General features: G+C 35.1%; 1 non-coding gene across 1 annotated transcript; it reads right to left on the reverse strand.

Moving 5' to 3' along the window:
• Nucleotides 1–6,470: 6,470 nt before the first annotated feature.
• Nucleotides 6,471–6,584, reverse strand: LOC119520901. The gene has a single exon (XR_005214232.1). It is a non-coding gene; the product is annotated as a U5 spliceosomal RNA (small nuclear RNA).
• Nucleotides 6,585–12,165: the final 5,581 nt, after the last annotated feature.

Raw genomic sequence — 12,165 nt, forward strand, 5'->3', positions numbered from 1 at the left:
TGCTGAGAGAACAAAGTTAAATATTTATTTATTGCAGAACTTTTCAGAGCCTTGAATATAGAATGTGCATCATCAGCTCCAAAATGAAACATAACTTGCAGAATTTTCCAATTGTACTGGGCCATAGAATTCACTTTCAGAATACATCTATATAACTAAGTTCATCTATGAGCTGTGGTCATTATCACATTTCAGGTCAATAGGGTACCATAATAACTTAATTCCAATAGTTTCTAATACAGGAGATATCCTCTAAATATCATGACATGAAAAAGTCAAAAAATATATTCCATGTTGTGCCAGTTTGAATGTATTGTGTCCCTCAAACACCATTATCTTTGATGTAGTCTTGTGGGACAGATGCTTTGGTGCTAATTAGATCTGTCAGAATGTGCCCCACCCAGCTGTGGGTGATGACTCTGATGAGATATTCCCATGGAGGCATGGCCTCACCCATTCATGGTGGGCCTTGATCAGTGGAGCCATATGAATGAGCTGACTCAAAGAGAGGGAACTTAGTGCAGCTGTGAGTGATGTTTTGAAGAGGAGCAAGCTTGCTAGAGAGAAACTTCCTGGGAGAAAGTCATTTTGAAACCAGAACTTTGGAGCAGACACCAGCCACATGCCTTCCCAGCTAACAGAGGTTTTCTAGATGCCATTGGCCATCCTCCAGTGAATGTACCCAATTACTGATGTGTTACCTTGGACACTTTATGGCCTTAAGACTGTAGCTATGTAGCCAAATAAACCCCCCTTTTTTTATAAAAGCCAATCCATCTCTGGTATTTTGCATTCTGCAGCACTAAAACAGATTTTGGTACCAGAGAAGTGGGGTGCTTTTGCTGCTGAGTTTGCAAATACCAAACATGTTGGAGTGACTTTTTAAATGGATAAGGGAAAGATTCTGGAAGAATTGTGAGGATCTTGATAGAAAAGGCCTAAACTGCTTTGAAGAGACTGTGGAAATATGGACTCTAAAAATACTTCAGAGGAGGCCTTGAGCAGAAATGATCAGTGTGTTGCTGCCAACTGGAAGAAAGGTGATCCTTGTTTTAAAGTGGCAGAGAATTTGCCAAATTGAGTCCTGGTGTCAGATGGAAGGAAGAATTTGAAAGTGACAACCTGGAATATTTAGCTGAGGAGATCTCCAGACTACATGTGGTGGATGTACCCTGGCTTCTTCTTGCAGCTTATAGTAAAATGCAAGTGGAGAGAGATAAACTTAGAACAGAACTATTGGTTTCAAAGAAACCAGAAGCTGATGGCTTGGAAAATTACGAGCTTCCAGGAGGTGGAATCCCAGAAGCTACAGCCCAATGTGAGGATATAAACAAACATGGAACACAGCCACCATTTCAGTACAAGCTAAGATTGGAGATGGAATTATCCAGAAAGGATTTGTGGAAAGTCCTATTGTCTGATGGCTTTGACCCCTGCATGCTTCATGCGAAGCCAACAGAATTTTTGTGAGATCTTTACAGACAGAGCCATTGCCAGTCTGGACTGGAGAAGACAGACAAGGAACAAACTGAAGGAAAAATTTCTTCAAAGACAGAGCCATGGAGGTTGAGGTCTGCAGTCAAGAGGTCTTGGGCTGAGAGAGTGGAGCATCCCACATGCATGGAAAGGGTGAGTTTGCCCTGGAGGTCGAGGGTGGGCCTTCCACCTCGATGCTCAGGAAATGTCCTGCCACCCCAAGCCCCAAAGAGGGTGGAGCACATTCCCAGGGAATTGGGGAGAGCCTGGCTGCCATCACACTGTTCTGAAAGGGTTGAGAATGTGCCCTGGAGATGGAAGGGAATCCTTGAGCTACCCTGATGTTTGAGGAGGGTGGGGCTGAGAAGGTGGTCTCCCCAATGTGTGTATATGTTGGAGTACTCACCCAAGTGTTTGGAGAGGAAAGGGCTACCACAAAAGCCCTTAGGAAGGGTTAGACTTCTGCTCTCTCAAGCCCCAAGGATGCAACATTGTTGTGTAAATGACTCTCAGACTTTGAAATCTAATGGAGTTTGTCCTGTGGGTTTTAGGAACTATTTTGGTCCTGTTAACCCTGTTTTCCTTACTCTTTCTCTGTATGGCAATGGGAATGTTTATCCTATGAATGTCCCTCCTTAGTATATTGGAAGCATATAATTTGTTCTAAGTCCACAGATCCAAAGCTAAAGGAGAATTATGCCTTAGGACCCACCATGCCTGTAATTGATTTTGATAGGATCTTGTACTTAATTTTTGTTACTGAAATGATTTAAGTTTTGTGATATTGTGATGGAATGAACGTATTTTGTATTTGGAAAGATAATGTCATTTTGGGGTCCAGGGGGTGGAATGTGCCAGTTTGAATGTATTGTGTCCCCCAACACCATTATCTTTGATGTAGTCTCATGGGACAGACATTTTGGTGCTAATTAGATCTGCTTGGAATGTGCCCCACACAGCTGTGGGTGATGACTCTGATGAGATATTCTCATGGAGGCATGGCCTCACCCATTCAGGGTGAGCCTTGATCAGTGGAGACATATAAATGAGCTGACTCAAAGAGAGGGAACTCAGTGCTGCTGTGAGTGATGTTTTGAAGAGGAGCAAGCTTGCTAGAGAGAAATGTCCTTTTGAAACCAGAACTTTGGAGCAGATGGCAGCCATGTGACTTCCCGGCTAACAGAGGTTTTCTAGATGCCATTGGCCATCCTCCAGTGAATGTACCCAAATACTGATGTGTTACCTTGGACACTTTATGGCCTTAAGACTGTAACTGTATAGTCAAATAAACCCCCTTTTTATAAAACCCAATCCATCTCCGGTGTTTTGCATTCTGCAGCATTAGCAAACTAGAACACATTGTTAATGTCCCAAGAAAGTTATTGCAGGGTTAACTTGCATACCACTCAATAGGTATACAGCATGGAAATTTCTTATTTTTTTTTTAAACAACTCAAAAAGGCAAACATTTGCAAAGAATGATAAGGGAGATTCAGAATGAGAATAGAAAGTTGCCTGAATCCTCAAAATAATTCCTTCTGTTTAATTTCTAGATAGCTTAGACATCAGGAAACTAATCTTAGCCTCCATTAGTAATAATAAAATATGAAAATGAAGATTTCTGATTTTATACCTTAAAAATTCCTTACTATTAATTTGTCAGATATAAAGCTATAAGAAAACAATGTGAATACACTACAGTTAAAGAACTCTTGAGATGACTTGCAAGAAATATAAGACTGCAGCCTTTTAAAGTCGAGGTGATAAAATAAAAGGAATATTGATTCACTTCCAAGCAATTTTCTACAAATAATCATCAGGCCATATTTTGTAAACCAATGATAATGAAAAGTTATTCCATCATAAAGAAGAGTGAGAATAGATCTGGAAGTGGAGTTTAATAATGAATTGCAGGGTAAGTTCTATTATTAAATACTTATTGTCTTCAACCTGACTAACTGATGGGTATATTCTACCTTAAGTCATTCCATCAGATATTTTTGTATATTTATTATGTGCTAATGTCAGGTATCAGGCTTGTGACTCCCCATGTACAGCAAACATTTAATAGACATGCTACCAAATTTTGATGAATGGGAAGTATATTTTGTTCCATTTTGAGCACACTTTCTGATTGGGACATATCTGACAGAAAAAAAAAATGATGTACTGACCAGGTACAGAGGAGGGGCAACCAGACCTGAGAATAAGGAGTAATTTCAAGTCAGCACCCAAGAGAGACTTTGCCTGAACATTTTTTGGGGTAGAAAAGCTCCACGCAAAGGTAAGAGCATGCCACAGGACTAAGGATACACAGTGACATGCAGATCATTCAAGAAATTCAAGGAAAGGCTCAGTTCAGAGGAAATATTTGCAGACTTTAGTGATTTAATTTTGCCCTCAAATATGGTACCAAAGTCCAATATTCAAAAGTGAGTCACAATGATGAGATGCCCCAACAGTTTTCTAAGGACACACCTTGGGAAAGATGTTCTCAGAGAACAAAGAACTCTGCTAGTGAAATAGCAGTAACATGTCTCACAGGCTTACATTAAAAAAAAGCTTATTTGCCTAGATCTGATCTGTTATAATCTTGAAGTTCAGCTGATAATTTGATACAGTATTGCAGAACATGCATTTTCTAATCCCTTAAACTATTCAAATCAATTCATTGACCTAAAACAAGATTTTTCACAATTGGGTGGAAGTTACCCACTCCCCATTCTACTTTTTCTCTCATACATGCTTAGTTATTCTAAAGAGCATTAGTGGAATTATAAATACAAAAGTTAAGGAGCATACCCTGCATCTGTAGACAGTATGCTTTGGAGGATCTTCACAGGTGGATTTAGACAGTTTTGAGAAATGCAACTTTGAGAGATGTGAATTACTGTCTCATGCAACATGTCTCTCCAATATTGGGCTCCAGCATCCAGCTTCCAAGACCAAAACTCTAGGATGGTCAGGAAACAAAGAAGGGGAGATAATGAAGAAGAATTTGCATTATTGAAAGCCTGATATTTCACACTTTTATTGATTGTAATCACATGAGAATATGAATATTGATACACCATTGCTTGGTCATGAGTGGGATCAATCCCCTTCGACCCTCATGCCTTGCAAATTAGGAAGTGAGGTAAGAAACATAAACCTGAGTCTGTTGTTCCCAGCTTGAGGAATGCTCTAATATCCTTGAGACTCAAAAAGTCCCCTAAAGAAACAGATGGCCCTGCCCATGGTCTTCCAAATGGCAATGCATTTGAGCCACCCTCCCTTAATGAAAATGAATCCTGACACACACACAGGCTCCCTATGACCAGCTTCCTTCCCATCTTGCTTAGCAAGGTATCAGCTGTACTTCACACATAGTTAAAAGTATTCTTGAATAGAAAATAAGAACTTCAAGGGGACAAGGATTTTAACTTTATTTGCTTGGAAAAAGTACATAATCATGAATATGTTAACCAATCTAAATTACCTTCTCAAATCTGTAAAATTTCATGTTCTGATATTTCCTGCCCATTCCAACCTTATTTCCAAAAGTAGTAATCCATGCAATAACCAAGAATTTCCATTAATTAGATAATCAAAGCTCAAAAAAATAACCAAATGAATATTAAGTTAACATTATTCCAGGCATTTCTGGAATATACAGATTGAAGGGCAGATAAATGGCATCATGTAATGGAGGCTGTTTTATTGAAATATTCTTATACCATGAAGTTCAACTTTTTCAACTGTACAATTCAGTAGTTTTTTATATTCACAATGTTGGACAACTACCACTCCTCTTATTTAGAACATTTTTCATCACTCCCCCAAAATAAACCCATATCCCTCCTCACCTCCTTGGCCCCTGACAACTGCTTATTTACTTTATTTGTCTATGAATTTGTCTTTTCTGGACATTTCTTATGAGGGGGTTCATAAAGCATGTGGTCTTTTGTGTCTGGCTTCTTTCACTTAGCATCATGTTTTCATGATTCATCTATGTTGTAAGATGTACTCAAACTTCATTCCTTCTTATACCAGGAAAATTTTCCATTTACAGATACACACAATATATTTATCCATTCATTAGCTGATGTGTATTTGGTCACTTCCACTTTTTGGCTATTATACGCAATGCTGCTAAGAACAATGTGTGCACATTTTTTTGTGGATGGATTTTTCCCTTTTATTGGGTTTAAATAACCCAGGGTGGCATTGCTCATGCCCATTGTTTTGTTTTTGTTTTATTTTTTCCTTATGGAATTTTAAGCTATATGAAGTTTTAAATGTTGGATTATTATTATAGATGTATCTTTAAAATCAGTTATCTCCAAGATAGTTCTCTCTACAAAGTACCCAATTTTGATGTAGATTTAATAAAAGGTTTGTAAAAGGTTGATTTGCTAATTTCCTCCAAATATAACATTACTTAATCAGCCTAAAAAACCAACTTGTATTGATCTAAAGTTTATAAATCTATGTAAGATGTCCCTTCAAGTTTTTATTCTATCTTAAATATTTCTTCAGATTTTCCTTCTTTTAATAATTAATTTAATTGCTAATTATAAGTATTTATTGATACAGCCTTTTGCACATCAGACATTCTGTCCAATAAAGAACTGGACTAAAATGTTCAGGGAATGATTTTAGCTGCAGTTATGATTTGTAAAATGTAGTCATGATGATTTTATAGTATGGATGGCTGTGATTTCAATGGAAATTAGATGTATATAAGTGTGGGTGAAAGGCATATCAATAGTTTCAGATGAGACATATGATTCTCCTGGTAAAATACCAGTATGTATGTATGTATGTGTGTATGTACGTTTGTACTTGTATATAGAATGTGCTTCTAAACAGAACAGGCTTGTAGAAGTAAATGTATTACACAGAGGTTTGGTAGTCTATTTTAAACCTAAGAGAAAAAACCCAGACTTTGTATTTTTAATAAATGTGCATTAAGCTTTTCACATTGACATATTTTTTTCAGAACCATCTACCTTTGTACTTGACACAGAACCTTAGAAAATTGGGTATAAACTCAGAATTATTTCTTTCCACAGAAAACTTTAGTAAAAGGCAAAAGATTTCTACAACCTGAAGAGGAACCAGAATATGTACATTAACATATTTTATTACAGACATGAAGAGTTGTGAAATTTCATTTCAGTCATTTCCTTCATGAGGTGAAATCATTGTACTCTGTTCCATTTTTACATAAACCTGTTTCAGTTCTAAATCATCTTGACTTCCTCCTCCCACTATTATTTGTTGGTATTTTAAGACAAAGACAAATGAGTGCCTTTCAAATTTGTAGTTCTCATTTTTGTGTTGGATAATGTTTCTCCTTTTTAAGAGGAGATACTCTTTTTCTTCAAAATTTTTCTTGATTTTTGTTTCAGTTTTCTAAAATTCCAGAATGCAATATACCAGAAATGGATTGGCTTCTATAATGGGGATTTATTAGGTTATAAATTTACAGTTCTAAGGACATAAAAGTTTCCAGACTAAGGCACCAGAAGAGTATACCTTCACTGAAGAAAGGCCAATGACAACTGGAACACTTCTGTCTGCTGTGAAGGGTCATGACCAGCATCTTCTAGTCCTTTGCACCTGGGTTCTGGTTTCAAAATGTTTTTCTCCAAAATGTCTCTGAGCTTCTGTTTTAGCTTCTTTCAGCTTTCTGCTTAGTTTTTCTTGGGCATTTCTCTCTAAGCATCTGGGAATTCTCTGTTAGCTTCTCCAGGGCAAACTCTGGGCTTCATGTCTTAGCTTAGTATCTCCAAACATCTTTCTGCCCCATCTCCAAATGTCTTCATCTCTGTGGGCTCCTAGCTCTGTTAAGGACTCCAGTGATCTAATTAAGACCTGTCTTGAATGGGTGGATTCACATCTCCTCAGAAATCTAATAAAAATGTCCCACCCAAAATTGGGTGGGTCACATCTCCAAGGAAACAATCCAATCAAAGTTTCCACCCAATAATATTGGATTAAAATATCATGAGTTCTTCTGGGGTATATAACACCTTCAAACTGGTACATTTATTTTTTTTTCTTTAAATGATTGTGTTGAGTTATTTGTTTTGTTTTTTTCCATTCAGATTAGCTTAAAACTGTACACTTACAAAAGATTGGATCTGTCTTTACCATTCCATCCTTTCACTATGAGAACAGTGATGGACATGCATGTCTGCATTTTGTTTTTAGAAAAAAAATCTTCTTTAGGTTTCAAGATTTAATTGAACAAATAGCAGTTCATTTATATATACTGGTTTCTTAAAGAACACAAAATTCATTGGATTTCCCTCTCCTGAATGTATTGATAAGCAAATCCAACATGAAAATTACTTGTTTTTCATGTATTTACATGCCTGAAGAAATCTAAGCTCTAATTGTGTATGTTCAATGTCAGTCTAAAGAGCACCTATAGATTGGGGGAAAAGCATAAATAATACAGTTGCAGTTAAATAATCATCTTATACATTTTCCTTCCTGCCAACTATGTGATTTTGAGCTATTTGAGTCTTTTTTAATGTAGGCAGAAATTTGGAATTGAAACTTGGGAAATTAAGGCTACATATTGCTTTGGGTCCCTGAAATAGTACATTGCATCAATTTTCACTTTAACACTGGATTTGCTGGAAAGGAGGAAAAAATATATAGAAACTAATTTTAAAGATGAAAAAACTCATGACAGTTTTCCCTAATCTGTGTAAATTAATTAGAAAAAGATATATAGAAAAACATCTAAAAGAAACATTGTATTAGTGGGGAACATGGATAAATTCAGTTGGTTGTATTTTATTTTATGGTGTATGACTCTGTGGTAAACAGCATTTTTGGCATTTTTCATTTGTTTATATAAATATTAGAAAATGTAATTTAACATTAGAAATAAATATTTGAACAAAAGGTGTCTCAGTTATCTGTGCTTTTATGTGGCAGCGTCAAACATTCAAAGGGTATAAACAGATTTGTGTTTATTTCATTTGACTAGTTTGCTGCTAATTATGACTTCTTAAGTGTATGAAAAATCTTAGATATTTTATTGTTGCCTTCTGTTTTGTAAATAACATTGCTTTTGAAAATTGGATAGTATCAACATTTCAAAACTTTTATATGAAATATTTATGTATTTTAGGAAATTACAGTAGTACCATTTTGTCTAGTCTGAATGTTTCCAGGCATTGAAATAAACCTTGACTAAGAGATTATATATATGAGAGTGGCTTCCTCATTTTTCATAGTTAAAGATTTCTTTATTATGATTCTAAAGGCACTAAATATGAAATGAAAACAAATGAACTTAGTTGTATTTAAAGTCTTCATTTATGTTCCCTAAAAAACATCATTATTAGAGCTAAAACACAAGTAAAACATTGGATCATGAGTCATTATAAGCATATATTTGACAACATTTAACATTCAATATATGAACTACTATAAAAAATTACAATAACAAAATGGATAAAAACTTTGAAGAGGTATTTCACAAAAAATGGATAAATAATTTCTCAATAAGTTTGAGAAGAGAAGAGATATGATCTCTTATCTTAGAAATTAAGGTTAAAACCACTGTGAATACCATTTCAAACCTCAGGATGTAAAAAGTTTAAAGAATTTGAGTACTAAGTTAGACATACATTGGAGGAGATGGAATTCTCACAAATTTATGGTGGGAATGGAAAAGGAAATGAAGAATTTTAAAAATGACTAAGTATGTACTACGAGAAGACATGCTTTTTTATTTGATACTTTAATATCAAGAGTGATGATACTGATAACAGGAATAGCTAATGGTTCATGTATAGAAACTATGCATCAGCACTGAGTAATCTTTTTCCTTTATTAGAGAACTTGTAGATTTACAGAACAATCATGCATAAAATACAGGATTACTATATACTGCCCTATTAATGATATCTTGTATTCATGTGGAACATTTGTTACAATTGCTGATACCATATGTTTATAATTGTACTATTAACTGTAGTCCATGGTTTGACTTAATGTTCACTGTTTCTGTACTGTGGTTCTATGGATTTTTAAAAAAATTCATTCTGTTTCCATGCATACAATCTAACATTTCCACCTTTTAATCATTCAGATGTATATTTTAGTGTTGTTAATTACATTCACAATGTTCTGCTACCACCACTGCTATCCATTACCAAAACATGTCCATATTCCAAAGAGAAACTCTGTACATTTTAAGCCTTAACTTCCCATTCACTATCTGCACTCTGCCCCTGGTAGCCTATATTCTAGATTATGATACTATGAGTTTGTTCATTCTAATTATTAAAAAAAAAAACTGTGAGATCATACTATATTTTTCCTTTTGTTTCTGGCTTGTTTCACTGAACATGTGTTCAAGAACTACAGGTGGTTTTTGTACCAGGACGTCATTCTTTTCTATGGTTGAATGATAGTCTGTTAATATATAAGCCATATTTTATTTATCAATTCAAGGGTTGATGGATACTGGGTTGTTTCCATCTTTCAGAAATTGTGAATAATGTCACTATGAAAATTGGTGGGCAAATATCTGAGTCCCTGTTTTCCAGGAATATACCTTGTAGAGGGATTCCTGGGTCATATGGTTGTACTGTACTTGGCTTTCTGAGGAAATACCAAATTGCCTTCCACTGTGGCTGCACCATTTTATACTGCCAGAAGCAATTAATGAATGTTCCTATTTCTCTGCATCCACTTCAGCAGATATTTTCCATTTTTAAAATAACAGCCATTCTAATGGGTTGGAAATGGTATGTAATTGTGGTTTTGATTTGCATTTCCTTGATGGCAAAATATGTTGAGCATCTTTTCATGTACTTTTTGGCCATTTGTATATCTTCTCTGGAAGGCTGTCTATACAAGTCTTTTTTAATAGGGTTGTTTGTCTTTTTGCTCTTAAGTTTAAAATTTTCTTTATATTTTCTTGATATCAAAACTTTATCACTGTGAGCCATTGATTGTGTACTTTGGATGGATTATATGGTGTGTGAATATATCTAATTAAATTGCATTATAAACTGAATCAGATATGTGTTTTCCAAATGTTTTCACCCTTTGTGTAGATTTTCATTATAATTTAATGATAAAGTCCTTAGATTTGCAAAATTTTTAATTTTGATGTGGTCACTTTTATCTATTTTTTTCTTTTGTCTCTTGTCCTTTGGATGTAAATTCTAAGAGACAATTGTCTATCAGAAAGTCAGGAAGTTTCTCCCCTACATTTCTTCTAGGAGTTTATAGTTCTGTCTCTTATATTTAGTTCTTTGATCCATTTTAAGTTGGTTTCTGTATAATGTGTGAGGCAGAGACAATCTTTTTTCTTCTTTTTATTGCAAGTGCATAATAGTTCCAGAATTTTTGAAGAGCCAATTCTTTCCCAATTGAGTGGTATTATACCCCTTGTCAAAATTCATGTGGTCTTAAATATGAACATTTATTTATGAGCTCTCAATTCAATTCCATTGGCCTATATGACTGTCCTGTCAGTTCCATGCTGTTTTGATAACTGTGATTTTGTAATATGTTTTAAGATCCAAATTTATTCTTCTTTTTCAAATGGATTTAACTATTTGGTGCCCCTTACCATCCAAATAATATTGATGATTGGCTTTCCTATTTATGCAAAAAATAGATTGTTGGAATTATGATTGAAAGTGAATGAGTAAATTGTTTTGGTTACAAATGACATCTTAATGATGTTTTAGGTTGCAATAGCTGCTGAAATGAGGTATATCATAAATGGGTTGATGGTTACTATGTGAATTTTTTAATTTACAATCCTACTGTTCTAAGTCTGAGAAAAATGTCAAAATCAAAACATCATCATGCCAATACCTTCTCTGTGAAGACAAGCTGCCAGTGATCCTGGACTGATCTGTCAGATGGCAAGGTGCATGGTGGCATCTGTTTGTCTTTTCCTTCTCTTCCAGGTTTCATTGCTTCCAGCTTCTGGCTATGGTGGCTTCCACTCTCTTTCTGTGGTTTTCTCTCATAGCTCAGTAACTTTTTTCTGTATTTCAACATCTTATAAAGGGCTCCAGTAAGAGGATTAAGACCAACCTGGGTCATGACTCAACTGAAGTAATCTATTCAAAAGGGCCCACCTACAATAATTTACACCCAAAAGAATGGGTGAGTTTTAAGAACATAATCTTCTGGGACCATTGAACTTCAAACTACCACAAGAATATTTAGTTTTCTAATCCATGAACATGGAATGTCTTTTCATTCATCTAGGTCTTCTCTGATTTCTTTTAACAATATTTTGTAGATGTTTGCGTACAAGTCCTTTACATTTCTCTTTGATTTGTCCTTAGATATTTGAATCTCTTGGTTGCTACTATAATGGAATTTTTATTGATTTATTCTGATTCTTCATTGCTTGCTTATATAAACACTACAGATTTTGGGGTGTATATATTGTACCCTGCCAATTCACTGAATTGATTTCTTAGGTCTAAGAGTTTTGCTGTGGATTTTGCAGGATTTTCTACACATAGGATCATGTCATGCAAATAGAGAAAATTTACTTCTTTTACAATTGGGTGCTTTTTATTTCTTTTCCTTGCTTAGTTTTTCAGGCATAAATTTCCACTGCAATGTTAAATAATAGTAATGACAGTAGACATCTTTGTTCCTGAAATTAGAAGGAATGTTTACATTAATTAGGATATCAGCTGT

The sequence above is a fragment of the Choloepus didactylus genome, chromosome 26 (genome assembly GCF_015220235.1).
Source record: "Choloepus didactylus isolate mChoDid1 chromosome 26, mChoDid1.pri, whole genome shotgun sequence".
NCBI classification, from domain to species: Eukaryota; Metazoa; Chordata; class Mammalia; order Pilosa; family Megalonychidae; genus Choloepus; species Choloepus didactylus.